General features: G+C 41.9%; 1 protein-coding gene across 2 annotated transcripts in view; it reads right to left on the reverse strand.

Annotated features, from left to right (window-relative positions):
- Positions 1 to 21,154, reverse strand: part of SNCAIP (synuclein alpha interacting protein) — a 118,632-nt gene that overhangs the window by 67,282 nt on the left and 30,196 nt on the right. The window lies entirely within an intron of this gene.

Genomic DNA, 21,154 nt, shown 5'->3' on the forward strand with positions numbered 1-21,154 from the left:
CACAGTAACTGGTGGGGAGGTGGGAAGCAATTGTGTCTCCTGAGACACAGAAGTGCAGCTTGTATTGTTCAGATCATCTGTTCCCAGTGTATAGCAGTTCAGGAAGGATGATTTTCAGTGTATTTCAGAAGGCACAAATCTAATGTTAATTCTCTGGCTCTAGTAAATGCCTGGGAGAGAAATCCTTCAAGTATTTATCAGCTGTGAGCGGCTTTTTGATAAGGTTTTGCACTGAATTATTTTTCTTTGGTAAGTGTCAGCCTTATCCAACGTATGCCATATTGAAAGCTCCCCTTGAAGCTTTGAACAAAGATTAAAGATGAATGTGTGTTTTCCGACGGGGGCTGTGGCTTCATTTTTTAAAACAGCAACCAACACAATGATAGAGCTTTTCACTGTCTCCACAGCTCATAGAAAGTAAACCTTCCTGGCTCAGTCTAGTGTTCTCAAAATGTGTGCCTGTTAAACTTAAAATGCTACTGCCTTTTTATGAGAAGAAAAGAAAAAAGAACATGGTTATAAACATTATGACAATGAGAAAGAGCTGCATTAAATTTTCTAGTTCCGAAGTGTCTTGCAGGAGTAGAAACACTATTCTGCCCGTGCAAAGCAGTCCTGCCAAATTCTTCCAGTTTCCCCTCTGCCATGCCCCATTACACACCATTTCAAAATGTCTATCCGCTGCCAGGTGCAGTTTTTCAGGGAGCAGAAGATGATAGGAGAGAACAGGGGCGGAGGAGCTAGTAGATTTCTATGGCACGAGCAGAGTGCTGCTCAAATATTTCTAGATCCAACCCCCAAAGTGTAAGGCAATATCAAATATTTCATTCAAAATAAACATATTGTCACTCTTTATATTGTTGCATGCCACCCCGATCTCTGAGTGGTGTGAGATTTACAGGCACTTACCCAGGGTTTGGTTTCCTCAGATTGAAGGACAGTGGAGACTAGGGTGTCTTTATGATATATGTTTTATTTACATATACAGTGGTACCTCTACTTACGAATTTAATGCGTTCCGAACGCACATTTGTAAGTCAAAAAATTCGTAAGTAGAAGCAACCCTATCTAAAAATTCATAAGTAGAAAAAATCCTATCTAAACCACATCCAAGATGGCGGACAGAGCTCCATTCGTAAGTAGAAACATTCGTAACTAGAGGTACCACTGTATATACAACCTGAGCTTACAATGGAGGGGCTCGCAGCATTAACATCCCAGAAGGTATTGCCTCTTGTATAGCCACAGCTTTGCATTCAGGCAGAAATTAAGAATGGCTCCCCTTCTCAGGCTTCTGCTCGCAACCTGCTTCCAGCCCAGTTCTCACACACCTAACCTCTGGCTATTGTGCTCACTACCAAGCCAGCACACTCATTTGGCCTCTTTTTTGAGAAATACATTCTTTCTCAGAGGACTTGAGCCATTTGCATAAGACATGTTAATTTTTGCATCATTACAAGGTCCCAGAGTTTACAACCCCGTTATGTAAGAGACTAGGCAATTTTCCAGTTTGGGGCTGCACGTAGCTTTGCTGTTATTTAAAATCAATTTCCAAGCATGAAATTTTGAATCTCTCCAGCTACCATTCAACAAGCTTTAACTTCAGGTGTAAAGGAACGCCACGGCTCACGTTTCGGATCTGCCCTGATTCTTTTTTGCCAAATGCTTGAACATGTTTCAAGATACTCTTCAAAAAGCCCTTCTCCCAACAAGCCACAATTATATATTTACTTTTGTTTACAGTATTCATATTTATGGAAAACAGCAAGAGTGTTTCAATGAGCAAACCCAAGAGAGAAAACGGAGATGTCTGTTTGCCCATTTGCAGAGATGATTTGCTATTAAATGTGTTTTGCTACAGCTTCACATATTCAAACAAAGTGACAACCTGACATACTGCGACACTGTTTTGACAGTAATATGCTAGATAAGGATATGTAATGCAGTCTCTGGAGCATTGATTATTCTGTCTTCTAGAACTCCCTTTGCACGATACCTACACACACACACCACGTCAAAATGATGTAAAATAGTGTTGTTTCTATTAGATGTCATCTGCATTGTCTGGCTTTTCTCTCGTTGACTAAGCATCTCTGTAGCACCAACTTATTTTATTCATTTCCCCCCTTCTTGTTAACCATGTATGCCAAGAAAAACATATGGTACAGGATGAATTATCTGCTCAGCCAACTCATATAAAATTTAAAGGGAAGGGTTAGGTGTATTTTCACTGTCCATGCATGGATCTGAAGCAGCATTTTTGTCTAAGAAAAACAAAAAGCTAGCAGCAGGGCCGCTAAAATAATGTGATTGATTTCAGTGGAGGAGTGAATTCTGGGGCTGGGATTACCTTATCCCTTATCATGTTTATTCAGAAGTTTCCTTAAGTTCAAAAGTTCATAGCTGCATGCATATAATGACCTGGGATTTCTGAAGCAAGCCAGAATAAAAGTCATGGTTTCAGTCAGCACACAACAGATATCATAAAACATACTGCACAAGTGATAACAGATCACCTTCCAGGTTGCTTTTAAAAAACACAACACAGAGAACACTTACAAAAGTGACTGATAAGGATAGAGATAGTCTATGTCTTCCAGGAATGCTTGGAGTTGGATCACCACTATATGCTGTAACACCTCAGCAAGAGACAGTAAAATGAGGTCTGGCCTGCAGTTTGATGGCTCCACGGCATACAGGGATATTTTTGAGGAGTGGTTTCACCACTTCCTCCTTCTATATTGTGGGGCCTGTTCTCTCTCCCAGGCTGTTGTTGTTTAGTCGTTTAGTCGTGTCCAACTCTTCGTGACCCCATGGACCAGAGCACGCCAGGCACTCCTGTCTTCCACTGCCTCCCGCAGTTTGGTCAAACTCATGTTCGTAGCTTTGAGAACACTGTCCAACCATCTTGTCCTCTGTCGTCCCCTTCTCCTAGTGCCCTCAATCTTTCCCAACATCAGGGTCTTTTCCAGGGAGTCTTCTCTTCTCATGAGGTGGCCAAAGTTTTGGAGCCTCAGCTTCAGGATCTGTCCTTCCAGTGAGCACTCAGGGCTTAAGAATGGAGAGGTTTGATCTTCTTGCAGTCCATGGGACTCTCAAGAGTCTCCTCCAGCACCATAATTCAAAAGCATCAATTCTTCGGCGATCAGTCTTCTTTATGGTTCAGCTCTCACTTCCATACATCACTACTGGGAAAACCATAGATTTAACTATAAGGAACTTTGTCAGCAAGGTGATGTCTCTGCTTTTTAAGATGCTGTCTAGGTTTGTCATCCCAGGTAAGCACTTACAATTACTCTGATGCAGCAGATCAGTCCTCTTTCTTTCTTTCTTTCTTTCTTTCTTTCTTTCTTTCTTTCTTTCTTTCTTTCTTTCTTTCTTTTGCAGATTTAAACACTAATCGTCTGGGTTCAAGCACACACACAAAAAAGAACTTTCACTGGTCATGGATGTAAGTGGTGTTATCTGCAAAGTGCCTTGCAAAACACAATGACTACAGTGGTACCTTGGTTCTTAAACACCTTGGTACTCAAACAACTTGGAACCCAAACACTGCAACCCCGGAAGTAAGTGTTCTGGTTTGTGAATTTTTTTCAGAAGTCGAACGTGCTCCGTTTTGAGTATTATGCTTCTGGGTTGAGTGCCGCACTTCCATTTTGAGTGCCACACTTCTGTTTTGAGTGTTACACTGAGGTCTGTCTGTCTTTGCTATTTATTTTGTGTTTTTGTTTTTGCGGCTTTTTTGTTTTGTTTTTCTGAGTATGTGGAACCCAATTCAGCCACTGATTGATTGATTGTGTGACTGCAGTACATTGTTTATTGCTTTCATTTATGGATCAGTGGTCTCGTTAGATAGTAAAATTCATGTTAAATTGCTGTTTTAGGGGTTGTTTTTAAAAGTCTGGAATGGATTGATCCATTTTGCATTACTTTCTATGGGAAATTGTGCCTTGGTTTTGGAACGCTTTGGTTTTGGAACGGACTACCGGAACGGATTAAGTTTGAGAACCAAGGTACCACTGTACTCTGGAACTCTGACTGTAAATGACCCCCAACCACCAGAAACAAATGTTGGGTGGAACTGCACAGAAATAATATAAACCTTTTTCACCACCAGTACAGTCACACCTCGGTTTAAGTATGCTTCGGTTTGAGTACTTTCAGTTTAAGTACTCCGCAGACCCGTCTGGAACGGATTAATCCACTTTCCATTACTTTCAATTGGAAAGTTTGCTTCAGGTTAAGTACGCTTTAGGTTAAGTACAGACTTCCACAACCAATTACACTCATACTTCAGGTTAAGTACGCTTCAGGTTGAGTACTCCGTCGACCCGTCTGGAACGGATTAATCCACTTTCCATTACTTTCAATGGGAAAGTTCACTTCAGGTTAAGTAGGCTTCAGGTTAAGTACAGACTTCCGGAACCAATTGTGTACTTAAACTGAGGTACCACTGTACTGCCTTCCACTGCCATGAAGCAGGCTTTAAAATGTCCAGCCCATGTCCAGTTAGTGTGCTCTGAATCTTCCTCCTTTGTTCTAAACTTCCTTTTTCACTGCTGCTTCGTAAACCCCAAAGATGCAATTTTTTATTCACTTGCCTAACAAATTTGTACCCTGCCTTTCAAGACCACAAAATAGCTTAAAACAAGCAATGATACAAAGTTATTTAAAAAGAGAGAACAGCGTACAAAATAACTAAAAGGCCATTATAAAAACATTCAGGAAATGCCTAAGTGAAACAAGTTACAGGTAGGTAGCCGTGTTGGTCTGCCGTAGTCGAAACAAAATAAAAAAATTCCTTCCAGTAGCACCTTAGAGACCAACTAAGTTTGTCATTGGTATGAGCTTTCATGTGCATCTATCTGAAGAAGTGTGCATGCACACGAAAGCTCATATCAATAACAAACTTAGTTTGTCTCTAAGGTGCTACTGGAAGGAATTTTTTTATTAAGTGAAACAAATTTCAGTATTCAGGGTCTGTGTGGACAGAGAAAAGAGGGGTTTTGTTGCAAATGTAAGGAGAAGCTACAAAGATGTTGGGTTTTTGGTGTTGGAGGGAATATCTATGAGTAATTTAGATCTCTCCCCATGACACCCACTTAATCCAGAGCCCAGACAGAGTCAACAGGACTGCCAAGTACATCGGCAGGGAACTATGCAAGCACAGTCAGGAAGTCAAATGGATTCATCAACCTCAGGGGGCAGACGAGAGAAACTGGCCAGCTCTTACAGTGCTGATCTTGTTGTAGGGAGAGGGAGTGAAACATCCCCCCTCCCCCAAAAAGGTGAGCCGTGCTGCCTGACCTTGATGCTTATATGCTTCTTTTTCCAAGGCTGTTTCTGCATCAGCGGAGGTGGGTGCTGGAATCAGATCACAAACCCAACTTGTGCACACCAGCAGTACACTTGAACCAATGCTGGCATCCTGGCATCTGGAAGGATTCAGAATTCTTGACACAGTGCAAGAGTCATGCTGCTCCAACAAGACTGCAAAGAGATCGTATACTGCACAAATATTTGAACCGGCGATTCAGTACCACCATTAGAAGGTGACATCCAGCTCCACCTCTCCTTCCCATAGGAGGCGAGTGACGCTGTACAGGTGTTTAACTGGTGTCTGGAGGCTGTCATGTACTGGATGAGGACTGAAGATGAACCTTTATGCCATTTCCGTGTGTGTGTGTGTGTGTGTGTGCGTCTGTGTGTGTGTGTGTGTGTGTGTGTGTAGTACCTGCCCTTCCTCATTTACCGCATGCTATCTCCAAGGAGTGTGACCTGCTGCCAACTTTGTTATTGACAGGGGCTGGGCTGGGGAGGAATGGTGGAGTCACCCCCCCTTTCCTGAACCTAACCAAAGACAGACAGTATTGATTTAGAACAGTGGCTTGCAGAGGGGCATAGTCCAGAGGGGGGAAGCTGGGAAATGCTGGGTGAGGAATAGCTAGAAGATGGAACACCAGGAGAGAGACAGCTGGCAGATTCAGTGTCCTTGGAAAGCATTCCAGACCCCCCCCCCCCACCTTCACCTAAGACTGATTCTTTTCTTTCTGTATGAGAATAAACATTAAAGAGGCCTCCTAGCCTGCTCACGGGTCCTTTATAAGACCAGTGGTAACAGTTGGCCCTGGAGAATATTAACCACTCTTAATTTTACACATGGACTGCCATCTGTCCAGATCTGAGCTCAGATTACCCAACGTAGGAGTGATGTAGATTAATGGGGACAGAGGGGGTGAACCTTTACTGGGAGCAACGCCATTTCTAGAGAGAGATATGCATTCCTATGTCTCGCTATGATTATTAAGTAAACTATCTGGTAAGAACGCCCCTTTCATTTGATCTGCTTATTTACTGCCACCAGGGGAGCGATCTGATTCCCCGAAGCCTGACAGTTATCATTTTTTATACATATTTGTTTTTCTGGGCATTTGGCAGAAGTTACAATATGATAATGTACTTTTAAATCTGTTATTAATAATGTGAATGTGATTTAAACTTTGGCTGTAAATTCCTTCAGGACTTTTTTTTTTTAGTGGGAAGTGATATAGAAATTAAATAAACCCGAATAAACCTAAACCTAATTCCAACAAGATGGAGATACTATGGGGATTGGTGGTTCCCACATTCCAGAATCAGGTTAATGGCCTACTCTGAGTGAGGCTGCACTTCCCATGAAGGATCACATAGAGATGGTCTGGGGTACTCCTTTATTCTTCCTTGTCACTAAAAGCCCAGGTAGTACACCAACTATGGCTGATCCTGAACAGTAATAGCCTAGTAATCCATGCCTTGGCAACCAGATGGAGGGATGGTCTTCTGAATTTATATTGCACATTGAGGACTTGATTTTTTGTGATTCCATGTTGCAGGCCTACCCTAAGATAGTTTTTATGATGATGGATGGGATAAACATTAAATAAATAAATAAATCGGTGGAGTATGGTTCATTTCAATCACTAAAGCAATAAACTTGCAAGGAAATTCCATACTTGCATATGAGGGTAATAACTGTGATTCTTTTATAGACCCGTGCTATCTCCCTAATAGTTCTTACAGTATCAGAGCACAAAAACTTGTTTGGCATACACTTGCACATTTTGAAAGGCTGCCTAGAAAAACAAGCATTATTTTTTTCCCCCAATTTAACTCGGAAGGGCCAATCAGAGAGCCAAAAATTAATATTTGTTATTTTAAAATTTAAACAATATACACAGTTCATGCTTTCTGCAAATGCTAATGTACTGTTAAGCTTAATCTTTCTGAAAATGCCCAAACAAATTAGAGGTCAGCTTATTTGTTTAAACTGTTGTATATGATTTGTTTTGTTTGATTAATATATGTTGGCATTCACTTGGAATTCCGACAAGGCGATTCACTGATAACATAAAATATCCTTCTGTCATGTAAGATTAACACACTTATTTCATGTGGCCCAGCTCAAATACCCTTCATTTCAGGAAGAACAATTTTCATATGAATTGTAGTTTGCAGAAAACTTATAAGCATTTCTAACCAGCTTTCCATAGCTTCTTGGCCTTATTGTTATGCAGACGGGAGCCAAATTATATGGAAAAATCCATTCTCCATATGCCGTGCGTGATATCGAAGGCGAAAGGAACTGTTAAAGGAGCCATATTGAAACAGAGAGCAACTAAGCACTTCAACCTTATTTCTATATTTTGTTTCAACCTTCTTATTTCCCACTGTCATAACAAAAGAAAGCCAGGAACTCTATTTTATACTGCAACCACATGTATCTCATATGCAAACACTTCAAGATGTTGCGCTGCTGTTGAGTGCATATGTCTTTAGTGCATGTTAATAGCACTGTTGCATATGAAGAACTGATCAAGGGTCTGGAACAACTCCCCTAGGAGGAAAGGATACAAACTTTGAAGCTTAGAGTAAGGGCGGGGGCGTGATAGAGGGGTGCTATAATTATGCATGGTGTGGAGAAAGGAGACGTTTTTCTTCCTGTTGCACAATACTAGAAACCAGGGCTATCCAATGAAGCTGAATGGTGTGAAACTCAGGACAGACGGCACTCTGTCCCAGAGGACATAGTTAAACTCTGGAATTTGCTACTACAAGATATAGTGGTGGCTGCCCAGCTGGAAAGGGTTTAAAAGAGAATTAGAGAAATCCAAGGAGGAGAGGCTATATCAATGGCTATTAGTTATGATGACTATATATTCCTTATGGTATCAGAGGATAAAGGTAAAGGGTCAAGAATGCTTTGATGATGTTTCCTGCTTGGCAGGGGGTTGGACTGGATGGCCCTGGTGGTCTCTTCCAACTCTATGATTCTATGACCCCTAGGACAGTTAATTCCAGTCAAAGGCAACTATGGGGTTACAGCACTCACCTTGCTTTCAGGCCGAGGGAGCTGGTGTTTGTCCATAGACAGCTTTCCAGGTCATGTGGCCAGCAGGACTAAACCACTTCTGGCGCAACGGAACACCATGATGGAAACCAAAGCACATGGAAACACTGTTTACTTTCCCACTGCAGTGGTACCTATTTATTTTCTTGTGCTTGTGTGCTTTCGAATTGCTAGGTTGGCAGGAGCTGGGACAGGGCAACGGGAGCTCACCCCGTCACAGGTATTCGAACTGCTGACCTTCTGATCGACAAGCCCAAGAGGCTCAGTGGTTTTAGACCACGTCCCTTGGTATCAGAAGATGCTTGCCTCCGAATACTAGTTGCTTGGGAACACAAGTGGGAAAGTGCTGCTGTATTCATGTCCTGCTTGCGGGCTTTTCATAGGTATATGGTTGGCCAATGAGGAAACACTTGTTGCATCATGTGGTGCTTGGGTCTGATGCAGGGTAGTATCAACTCCAGATTCTGGAGCAAGAAATCCTCTATGGACCCCCACATGCACTAAGTGTGTCTCCTCACTGCAACATGGCTATGGGGTGACCGTGTACCAGTCACTTTCTTTTATTCTAACCCAGGGTTTCCCAAACTTGGGTCTCCAGCTGTTGTTGGACCACAATTCCCATCATCCCTCTCTAGCATGATCAGTGGTCAAGGATGATGGGGATTGCAGTCCAAAAACAGCTGGAGCCTAAAGTTTGGGAAACACTGGTCTAACCTAACTCATAGTGTTGTTCTGAGCATGAAATCAGGAGGGAAGAACCTGAGGGAAAGCTGGAATATAAATGTAATAACAATGTGTGAAGCAAAGCTAAGTGTACTGTTGTACAATGAATCATCAACTATTACAGTGGTACCTCGGTTTATGAACACAATTGGTTCCGGAAGTCTGTTCATAAACTGAAGCGTTCATAAACTGAAGCGAATTTTCTCATTGAAAGTAATGGAAAGTGGATTAATCTGTTCCAGACGGTCCGCGGAGTACTTAAACTGAAGCGTTCATAAACTGAAGCGAACTTTCCCATTGAAAGTAATGGAAAGTGGATTAATCCGTTCCAGACGGGTCCGCGGAGTATTCAACCTGAAGCGTACTTAACCCGAAGCATGGGTGTAATTGGTTCCGGAAGTCTCTTCATAAACTGAAGCGTTCATAAACTGAAGCGTTCATAAACTGAAGCGAACTTTCCCATTGAAAGTAATGGAAAGTGAATGAATCCGTTCCAGATGGATCCGCGGGGTTCGTAAACCGAAAATTTGTAAACTGAGGTGTTCATAAACCGAGGTTCCACTGTATGGAGCTCCAGTCTGGGAACGCTGAGGGTTTGATATTTAATTCTGCTTCTCCCATGGGCTTCTTCCCTGACTTCTTCCTATTACGAGCCCCTTTGTGGTTTCAGACAGTAAACCTCCCTCAGTTCAGACCTATTCTCACAGCGACAGTAAATCTACAAATGCTGCAAAAAGAGAGAGATGCAAACCCTAAATTCTGCTACCTAGGAAGTAAGTCCCATTTAACTTGGTGGGATTTAACTCCCATGCAAATATGCTTAGAAAAGGCCTGTAAGCTACCACCATTTTTATTGGCTTTCAAAAGAAACAAGTGTTTTGAAATTATGGTAGTCCAATAGGTCAGGTCAGGCAAGTTATATGAGAAATCGTTTTTAATAACCATTTCAATGAATTGTTTAAAGGTAAGAAGAAAGGTCTAAGAACAAGCTGCCAGGAACCTCTCGACCCCCAGGTATAAAGCAGAAAATAGACAGATTTCCAAGGAGAACTATTGCTTGTATTTTCAGACACTTGGGCAGGTAAGAGTACCTTTGTAATATGAATCATCACCTGTGATGGAGTGCAAGCTTGGGAACTCTTGAGGGCCTGAAATTTAATTCTGGCCCTGGCTTGGACTTGTTCCCTGACCTCTTCCTGTTACAAACCCCTTTGTGCTTTCAGACAAAGGAAGTAAATTTACACACAAAAGGGTTCAGCTAACACAGTAATGCTCGCAGAACAAAGAAATGCTTTGGTGTAAAGTGCATCTACCTTGCATGCAATAGGTCACAGGTTCAAGCCCCACAATCTCCAGATCTGAAGCCCTGGAGAACTGCTGCCAGTCAGTCTAGAATCAGATAATTGTATTGGACCCTGAGGGTCATCTAGTCCGACCCCGAGATGCAGGAATCTCAACTAGATCATACATGACAGATGGGCATCGGACTGCTGCTTAAAAACCTTTGGGGAAGGAGAGTCCACTCCTCTCGTGGGAGTCTGTTTCCCTGTCTAGACAATCCTGAGCTAGACGGACCAATGGTCTGACTCAGTGTAAGGCGCTCCCCATGTTCCTTGAATGGGAAGTTGGGTTCTGGCTAATATTAGCTTGCATCCAACTAAATTCTGCATATCCATTGAGATTCATGGACTTCAGTTAATCATGCCCATTAATTCCAATGGGTTTCTATTGTTAATTACTCATTACTAAAATAATGAATATGAACTTCAGAGCATGGGAAGTCACCCAAAGATATATAATTTGGCATAAATTTCGGTCTTCTTGGTTGTATTATAATTTGGAATGTATTTAATGTGGTTTTTATCTGATTGTTAAATTAGAAAACTCAATAAATATTATATATAAAAAATGCTTTGGTGTGTGGCATCGTCCCACATTTACTAAGAGACGATGAAAGCAGGCCTGAGAGCAGTCATGGGTACTCTGGTGATACAAAAAAGCTTTGTGTTATGGATGTTTGGATTAAAAAAAACCCGAAAGTAACCACAGGGTTTTGTATTTGCTGCATTTTCGATCCTTTCAAGTCAAAAGTGATACAATGATACATATTACTGGTATTTAATTAACAAAGGAAGGAAAGCATGGGAATATGTTTCCTCTTTGAATGGGTGAGTGTACATGAAAAATACCATCTTTGCATAGTTGTTGTTTAAATAAGTCATAATTAGAAAAGGCTTATCATTGCAATATGCTTTGCAGCATTACGGATATCGTTTTGATCTGCCCACCCTCTCTTAGTCTCCAAGCAAAATAATTCTTGAAAGCAGTGATTACGCGTCTTTCAAAAGGAAGCTGATGCTGGCAAACAGATGTTCTCTCTAGTAAAGATACCCTAATCTTCATTATATTGCTCTGCAAGATGTTTCTCGTAGTATCTTTCCTAAAGGCATTTAGCATACATTTGGCAGATGATATGAAATTTGCCCTTTCAACTCACTAGTTTTTGTAAGAAACAACACACTAATAGTTTTTCATGCGATCTAACTACACTACAGCGATGGCCGTCTTATCTCAGCTACTTAGATTATGTTCATCCTGTGCATCTGGGTGTACATCTGGGAATTAATTTCTGGTAATCTGCTGGAATTCCTTACAGTGGTCGTAAAACAAAAGGTGCCCCTAAAGGCTATACAAATACACTCACAAATGCTTTATTCGTATTTTGGTCATTAAGGTGTCTTCCACTGACCATCAAGTGCAATTATGAGTAGAGTCAATACAGTAACTTTTTATCTGTCTACAAATAATTGACCTCCCAGCTTTTTTAAAATTACTATTGACTCACATGTCAAAAGGAAGATACATAAACATTCTTCCCTTATTAATTGTCACTCAGTTATTTAAGTTCAGCTATGCCTGGCCATGGTGGGGCCGCCCTCGTGACGGCGCACCTCTATAGTAGGCACACCTCCACAGCTCCAACCTCAGCTCCCCACTGCTTGCTCCCCACCCCAGGAAGATGCAGCCATGGTGCTGTTGGAGAGCTGCTGTTCCAGTACCAATGTACAGCGCTGGATACTTCTGTTTGGATCTCTCTTGTGACATAACAAAAATTTAAAAAATCCTTCCAGTAGCACCTTAGAGACCAACTAAGTTTGTCATAGGTATGAGCTTTTGTGTGTATGCACACTTCTTCAGATACACTGAAACAGAAGTCACCAGACCCTTATGTATAGTCAGAGGGTGGGGGTGGGGGGTATTACTCAGAAGGGTGGTGGGAATGGGTGATTGGCTGATAGGAGTGATAAACCTGTTGATGACAGAGAAGTCGCTGAATTGCAACTCATTACCAAGCTTAAAACCATGGAGAGACCTGGTCTGAATAAGGACATTGGATTCTTATCTCATTATACATGATAAAGCTTTCTTAAGCACCTCACCCCTTGCTTTTTCCTGCACGACCAATTGCAGTCGTTAACAGTTGTTAACAGCCATCAACAGGGTCTGGTGACTTCTGTTTCAGTGTATCTGAAGAAGTGTGCATGCACACGAAAGCTCATACCTATGACAAACTTAGTTGGTCTCTAATGTGCTACTGGAAGGATTTTTCTTTATTTTTGTTTTGACTACGTCAGACCAACATGGCTACCTACCTGTGTCTATTGTGACATGTATGCCATAGATATCATTTCTGCTTTCATGCACAAAGAAAAGCCTGTTTCATGCGACCAATGAGTAATGTAAAGGCTGCATCAACAAGGTGGCCAAGCAAAGTGCCTTTCCTTGCTGTTCCCTCCTTGTTGAGCCAAAAAACGATGCTGCCAGCAGCTGATGGGAGCACGTTAAAAGGGGGTTAAGGGGCTGATTTGCATGGCGTTTTCCATATGACGCGCTGTCAAATGGATGCAGTTTCAAGTAGTCATATTCAGGCAAAGTAGTGTATCGAAGTTTTTACGTTTCTGCACTAAAAAGCTTGAAAACAGTTGAGAACTGTTTTTTAAGAAGCTCGTATGGGGATGGGCAATTCTATCTATTTTGGTTTCTCACAGTTTCTCATTTTTTCAATCTTCAATTCAGTCCTACACACTCCTGCAGCAATTCGGAAGCTTTTCCTCATGGAAATTTGTCAGCTTTTTTCATGTGAATCTCTCCTAATAAACCTATTTTTGTGTGCAATTTTGACTGAGATGCACATTTAGGCAAACAATTTTATCTAATATTTTTGTTCACCATTTTCACTAATAGATGCATTTTTATACACAGTTTAATGCCCACATTTTGGGGCACATTATTTATGTGGAGAACGTTATCAAAATTTCAAGAAGTGCGAATTTTGAAGGTTATTTGCATTTCAGGTTTGCATATTGATTTAGGAAGTGAAATTGGGTAATTTATCGTTAAAAAGGGAACAAAACTGAATTTCTTCCCCATCCTAGACTCAATGGAGTAGAGTTTCCAGGATGTCTGTACTCTGAATATTGTTTTGTCCCTTTCTATGGTTCGAAGCTCCTCCTTCATAGGTTCTCAGCACGTATTGGCTCCATCTGTACCAATTTCCTTCTGCCACAATATGCTATGGCAACATATTTTTTCATTATCCACCCAACAGCTTATTTATATATTTGCAAGAGTTGCACGTTCCAATTATAATTTTTAGATTTTTTTTATGCAGAATGCAGAATTCTGGTTGCCAAAATGAGATTCCCTACCTATGTCCAGCTGCAATTAAGTTTTCAATTATATATCACATATCATATCATATACGGTATAAACCCAGTTTACCAACTAACCAGCCCGGTTGATTCAGCAATTATATACTGCTTTTTTTTATATAAAAAAATTACTTGTATGTGTATGGATGTGTGTGTGGTTGCTTTGGAATGAAAACCACAACAGATTGTGTGTGTGGGGGGGGGTCCTATGGTCATTCCTATGAATGAAAGCATGTTTATTCTCCCTTTTCTAATACTGTAGATACATTTCTGAAATGGGTTTTTCTTAATGTGGAACCACGGGTTAGAGAAAAGTATGTGTAAAAGAGCTAGCAGAAACCGACTACTTTCTCCCCCTGAAAGGCTCCCCCAAAATCAGAGAACCCTACTGAAAGGGATGGGATGTAGCGTAAAAGGCTGAAATTCTTCTTGGTGTTGGCATCCATCTGTCTCGGGGGACAATGGAAGACTGCACCTTCAGGGGTTAAATCAAACTGTTGGAGAGTTACAGTGCCTGCTGTGGCTGTAGAAAACAACATGGGAGAGAGATGGGTTATTGCAAGTGGGGCAGATGAAGGTATCTGGTTTTGCTATTACATATGCACCATGGTGTTTCTTCTCTCCCCACTCTTCCCAGCAGTCATTTCTGCTCTGGTCACTGTTGTGGATACATGACCTGACCAGACAGTCGTCCGCAAGGAATTCCCACATGGCAGGATTAATGTTTCCAGTCTTCATGTCACATTTGTAGCTATCTTTTATAATGCAGAGTTGGTCTGTCAACAGGCCTGGTCCCTGAAGCCAGCTCCCCTTAAAGCACATCCTTGGGGACCCTGCCATTTTCCATTCTGTGTACATGACCAAGCCAGCATAGATGTCACTGAGACAGAAGTGTGAACATGCTGGGAGAGAAGGCTGAAATGGAATAGGATATTCCTCTGGGGAGGGGGAGGTGTGTCTGGGGAGCCTGCTGGAGGCAGGAGGCACCTGAAAGTCAGCTTCCGCTAGCCCTGTTACACATGCATTTCTTTACATCTTCATCATCAAAAGCAGGGGTCAGCAAACTTTTTCAGCAGGGGGCTGTTCCACTGTCCTTCAGACCTTGTGGGGGGGCGGATTACATATTTTTTTAAAAAATAATGAATGAATTCCTGTGCCCCACAAATAACCCAGAGATGCATTTTAAATAAAAGAACACATTCTACTCATGTAAAAACATGCTGCTTCCCAGACCGTCCACGGGCCGGATTTAGAAGGCAATTGGGCCGCATCCGGCCCCTGGGCCTTGGTTTGGGGGTCCCCTGATCAAAAGAGTTCAGTATGACTGGATCCAGATTAACAATTATATACCCCCAGTGGTACACATGCACAATAGGTCTGAATTGCCAAGTGCTCCCACTATGATTATATAAAACTGCTACTCCAGGTGTAGAACAGTAGTACACAGACTCAGTTTGTGCATGTGGGATTGAGTCATAAGACTTCTGCTTTTTTTCCTTCTCTTCCAAGATACAACAGTTAGTCAGATATTTCATTTCTTATTCTTCCCATCATAAAATAAATGTTATATCGTTAAGCTGGACTTTTGAGTTTTTGCCAGACACCATGTTTTCCTATTACAACGAAGGAACAGGCCACAGCTGCTAAATTCATCATGGTACATGAAGTGAAAGCTCCTACAATATAAATTATTTAAACTAATAGACATAAAGACCTTTATTTTCTCTTCCATAGTTGTAAGCTACGTTTGCCACAATGAGCACACCCCTGGGCACATTTAGAAAAGGGTGAAGCAGCAAGGGGAGCTGTTTCTAACCAATTCTTTTTTCACACTTCAGAGGAAGAAGGTCTGGCAGCGAGTGGGAGAGAGAAATTCACCTGAGCCTAAGACTAGCCCTGGCAGGCTCACAGGGAAGTACGTCACAGGAAATGCCCGACAAAGTCAGACGAATTGACGTAGGGCTAAAATGGATTTGAAAGTTCCTTCAGTAGCACCTTAAAGACCAACTAAGTTTATATTTTGGTATGAGCTTTCGTGTGCATGCACACTTCTTCAGATACAGAATGGATTTGAAAGGTTAGAGTTAAGTTAGAACTTGTGTGGACAAGGAAGATGATCATACCTTTGGATCACAGTGAAGAGGCAAGGCAAAGAGAGATGGGTGTGTGTAATGCACAAATTGACTGCATGTCTGAGAGGCCTCTGCTCCATTGGTGCGGAAGTCCAGTGTATACAAAGGCGTTATACCAAAAGTGAACTACTGATAATACCGGTAGCGACTTTTTAAAGCAAAATGTCCCTGTAATCAGTTTCCCATTTCAAAGTACATGTCGACAATCGGTAACCAAAAGGGGTCTCCCACAATCAAGTTTGTTTGGTTTGGTGTTTTTTGTTTGTTTGTAGAGTGAGAGATTTTACTTTCATGATCACTGCAGATGGTGACAGCAGTCACAAAATTAAAAGACGCCCGCTTCTTGGGAGAAAAGCAATGACAAACCTAGACAGCATCTTAAAAAGCAGAGATATCACCATGCCAACAAAGGTCTGTATAGTTAAAGCTATGGTTTTCCCAGTAGCAATGTATGGAAGTGAGAGCTGGACCATAAAGAAGGCTGATCGCCGAAGAATTGATGCTTTTGAATTATGGTGCTGGAGGAGACTCTTGAGAGTCCCATAGACTGCAAGAAGATCAAACCTATCCATTCTGAAGGAAATCAGCCCTGAGTGCTCACTGGAAGGACAGATCATGAAGCTGAGGCTCCAATACTTTGGCTACCTCATGAGAAGAGAAGACTCCCTGGAAAAGACCCTGATGTTGGGAAAGATGGAGGGCACTAGGAGAAGGGGACGACAGAGGACGAGATGGTTGGACAGTGTTCTCGAAGCTACAAACATGAGTTTGACCAAACTGCGGGAGGCAGTGGAAGACAGGAGTGCCTGGCGTGCTCTGGTCCATGGGGTCACGAAGAGTCGAACACGACTAAACAACAACAAGAAGAGATAGAGAGTATCACTTGACACAGTCTGGTCTATTATTGAGGTAAGGAAGCTTCCTTGAATGGCATTCCTCTTAAGGCAGAAGCAAGTAGTACTCAATAAGCTGAATTCTTGACTGTATGCCCTCAGGTCTGCAGGTCAACATTCACTAAGAGCTCAAGTCCTGACAGAAAGAAAAGCAATACTGTATCATAACACATTAATCCTCTTATAAAGGCTGGGGTCATGCAAATGTATTTAGTCTGATATGAGGTGGTACAAACAGCTTGCTGAAGTAAGCATATTCATCACAGAAAAAGCACCTTTCTCACTTTAGTGGAAAGGAGAATAAGGGAGTTGTTTCTAAATCTGTTTAACAAATGTGTGTGGTGTTCAGCAGTCTTGTACCATGGAGAAATATTTAGCCATCTTTAGTGGGCAAAAACCAAAAAAACAAACAAACACCAGAGTGATTGACTAAAGATCAAACTAGACATGATATTAAATGTATATCTGCATTTAACATGCAGGTTTTTGCTTTGTAATGCAAGTAGCATCAGTTGGAATAATAATAATAATAATAATAATAATAATAATAATAATAATAATACTATAATAATTTATTATTTATACCCCACCCATCTGGCTGGGTTTTCCTAGCCAATCTGGGCAGCTTCCAACAAAAAAATTAAAATAAAATAATCTATTAAACATTAAAAGCTTCCCTAAATAGGGTTGCCTTCAGATGTCTTCTAAAAGTCAGGTACTGTAGTTGTTTGTTTCCTTGACATCTGATGGGAGGGCGTTCCACAGGGCGGGCACCACTACCGAGAAGGCCCTCTGCCTGGTTCCCTGTCACCTCACTTCTCGCAGGGAGGGAACCGCCAGAAGGCCCTCGGAGCTGGACCTCAGTGTCCGGGCAGAACGATGGAGGTGGAGACACTCCTTCAGGTATACTGGACCGAGGCCGTTTAGGGCTTTAAAGGTCAGCACCAACACTTTGAATTGTGCTCGGAAACATACTGGGAGCCAATGTAGGTCTTTCAAGACCAGTGTTACATGGTCTCGGCGGCCGCTCCCAGTCACCAGTCTAGCTGTCACATTCTGGATTAGTTGTAGTTTTCGGGTCACCTTCAAAGGTAGCCCCACATAGAGCGCATTGCAGTAGTCCAAGCGAGAGATAACTAAAGCATGCACTACTCTGGTGAGACAGGAAAGCTAGTAATGAAAGGGATGGGAGGGAAATTTAACCCTATCCTCCCCTTCTGTGGTCCTGGGGAAAGTGCCTCCTCAGAAACTATTGTTGGGCTAGGAGGTAATCCCTCACTGGTGTCAATGGGGGATTTCCTCCCAATGCAAATAGCAGCTTCAGGCAATGGATTTTCCTCTGGGCAGCAGCAGGGTAGCAAAGAGTTACATTCCCCCTCCATGCCTGCTGAGACCTCCACAATTATCAGCCCCTCACAGCTGATGCTGTTTGCATTTAAAATCAGCATTTCCCTCACTATATGCAGAGACACATATAAACATCATATCTAGTTTGGCCTTCCATTTAAAAGCTGAGCACATAGCATTGTTCTAACCTAATCGTGTTTAGCTTCCAAGTAAACAAGAGCATCACAGAAGAGTTTGATTTTCATATACAAGTAGCTCCATATTTTGAACTTTTATGAACATAATTTTCTGCATCTATGAAACCCAGCATCAGGCCTGGCAAGCGAACAAATGCAAGTGTAATTCCAACTCTGCTGGAAAGAACTGCAGAAGCTCAGTTGCCAATGGCATCAGCTGCGATTCAGGTTCTCTGACACACCAGGCTTTGTTCATGTCATTTTCAATCTTTTATGCCAGCAGCTGTGTTCAAATAAAACAAAGCTGTATCCCTTCAGCAGACTGCAGATACATGTTTCATCCTTGGTTTCAGGTCCTTGTAAAGTCTGGCTATGGCGAGACGCTCGGAACATTTTATCTACATTCTGGATGCTAATTTGCTAACACAGACTCACATCCTTTAGCTCAAGTACAGATCCATAGGGTTCTCTAACTGTAAGAGTCCCCACTGACTTCAAACTGATAATCTCATTGAAAGTACCAGATAATAAAAAGACATACGCAGTATGGAATCAGGGTATTCATATGAAATGCCGCAAGACTCCCCATAAAACTGTGGGAATTGGAAATTTTTTATGGATAGGGATCTTGGAGCAGAGAAAATAATCATTAAAATGGGATAAGTTCAAAGATGGGAAAGAGTTATACTAGATAGTGTATATCCACTCTTGGCATATATAACCTGTTCCAGAATATTTCACCATTAAAGGAAGAATATTTTCAGTGAAAGTTAATGGAACAGTTTCCATAGTGCTCATTTCTCATGTGATCTCTCCTCCCCCTAGCTAGGGTTGCCATATTTTGAATGACAAAAAAGAGGGCACAAAAAAGAGGGATAATCTTTTTTGTGTCCTCTTTTTTGTTCTTCAAAATATGGCAACCCTAGCTAGGCGAAGAGTCAGTAAATAGCCCAGTGAGCTTCATAGCTGAGTGAGGACTTCAACTCTGGTCTCCTGGGTCCTAACCCAACATTCAAACCACTACACTACACTAGCTCTCAGAGGTCAGAAGAACCAGCAAAAGGACCCAGTCAAAAGAAACCCAATACAAGGCATTGCTGATCAGCCATCCAACAGTCAAGTGAAGCAAATAATCAAAAGTCACCGTCAGAAAAGATTCAATGCAGAAAATGCTAGGATAGGAGGTAAACCGAGAGGATGCAAGCAAGCAAGCCAAGCTATCTCTCATGTAAGTGAAAGCAAAATATTACCGTATATATCTCATGTAACTAAGGATAACAGGTATTTCTAAAATAGCTCTGGTGCCAAATCAACAGTCTAATTAAAGGGAAGTTGTTCTTAAATGCATTACTGGGACATATATATTCAGAATCTGGGATTCGGGAGCAAAGACCTGAACCAAAAGAAAGTATTTTGAGGATCACAGTTTATCCTCAACCACTGTACAAACTAGGTGACTGAGACACTTCAATAAAAGCCAATATGCATTAGTTCTATTGAAGTCAGCTATGACTAAACTGGCTCAATCCAATCCATTTCAGTTTAACTGGTTTCTGAATCACTTCTGCACATTTGTAGCTAAGAGGCTTTGGCATAGTGGTTTAAGTGACCATGTGGGCCTGCAAAGTGTACCTGTCTAGTGTTGATCAACGGTCCATGGAGACCAGCATTATGTCTCCACCAGTGGACAGCCAGATGCTCCCAAGAAGCTCAAACAGGATTGAAAAAGCCATCTCCCCACATCACTTGCTTCCTAGCATCTGATATAAAGACACGTATTGCTTCTGAAGGTTCCATTTACCAATCATAGCTAATCATAGCTAATAGCCACTGATGGTTTTATCAAATCTGAGCTTGGAAGGATAAATGAAAAAAATGGCAATCCCTGTTTTATAAATAAATAAATAAATGAGTATGATTAAGGCTTAAGATCTGTATGTTATCCATATATTTCATAGCAGTAGTCATTAATGTGGGGTGTATGAGGCATTAGGGTAGCGGTAGGATCTCTGGTGGGGGACACATTGTGTTCCTTCTGGGGTATTTTGTCCATCTTTGGTCCTTACCCTACACTAAGCTCTCACTTGTGGCTCCTAGAAGCTGTCAGTATGTGACAGTGGCCACACACCAGGCACGGTTTTGACTGGCCGGTTAAACTAGGTAAGGGTAGTTGATGTGTCTCAAACCCACAGTGAATTAGGGACTTTCCCCTGCATGTGAAGATAGGCTCCAGCAGATTGGGTGGACAAGACCAATAGTGGGTTCAATGGTCAAGAAGGCGTAGCCACAACAATCCCCTGACACATCCCCAAAACAGTCATTAATGTGTGAGACTCTGCCATGTCTATTAGTTGTTATGATGAAGTAAAGAAAGGAGTTAAATGGCATTGAGAGTTTCACCATCTGATTGCTATGAAACCGTCTGTCACTATGGTTTTGCCTGAAGAGCTGTCTGACAGGAGCAAGGGATTTGACAAAAAGCACCTTGATGTGTTTTTTATGGGTACAAACATTTCCAGAATTGCAATTCACTTGCAGTGCTGGAGGTCTGAAATGAGTGCTCTGCATAGGTACCGTATGTGAGAAACAGTAATTGCAATTCTGAAGGGGCAGAGGCATATAGACTGAAAGCTAATAGTTCTTGCTAGACTTAGTGGCCCAGGTGGCGCTGTGGGTTAAACCACAGAGTCTAGGGCTTGTTGATCAGAAGGTCGGCGGTTCGAATCCCTGCAATGGGGTGAGCTCCCGTTGCTTGGTCCCAGCTCCTGCCCACCTAGCAGTTTGA

This window comes from Zootoca vivipara, chromosome 11 (genome assembly GCF_963506605.1).
Source record: "Zootoca vivipara chromosome 11, rZooViv1.1, whole genome shotgun sequence".
Taxonomy (NCBI): Eukaryota; Metazoa; Chordata; class Lepidosauria; order Squamata; family Lacertidae; genus Zootoca; species Zootoca vivipara.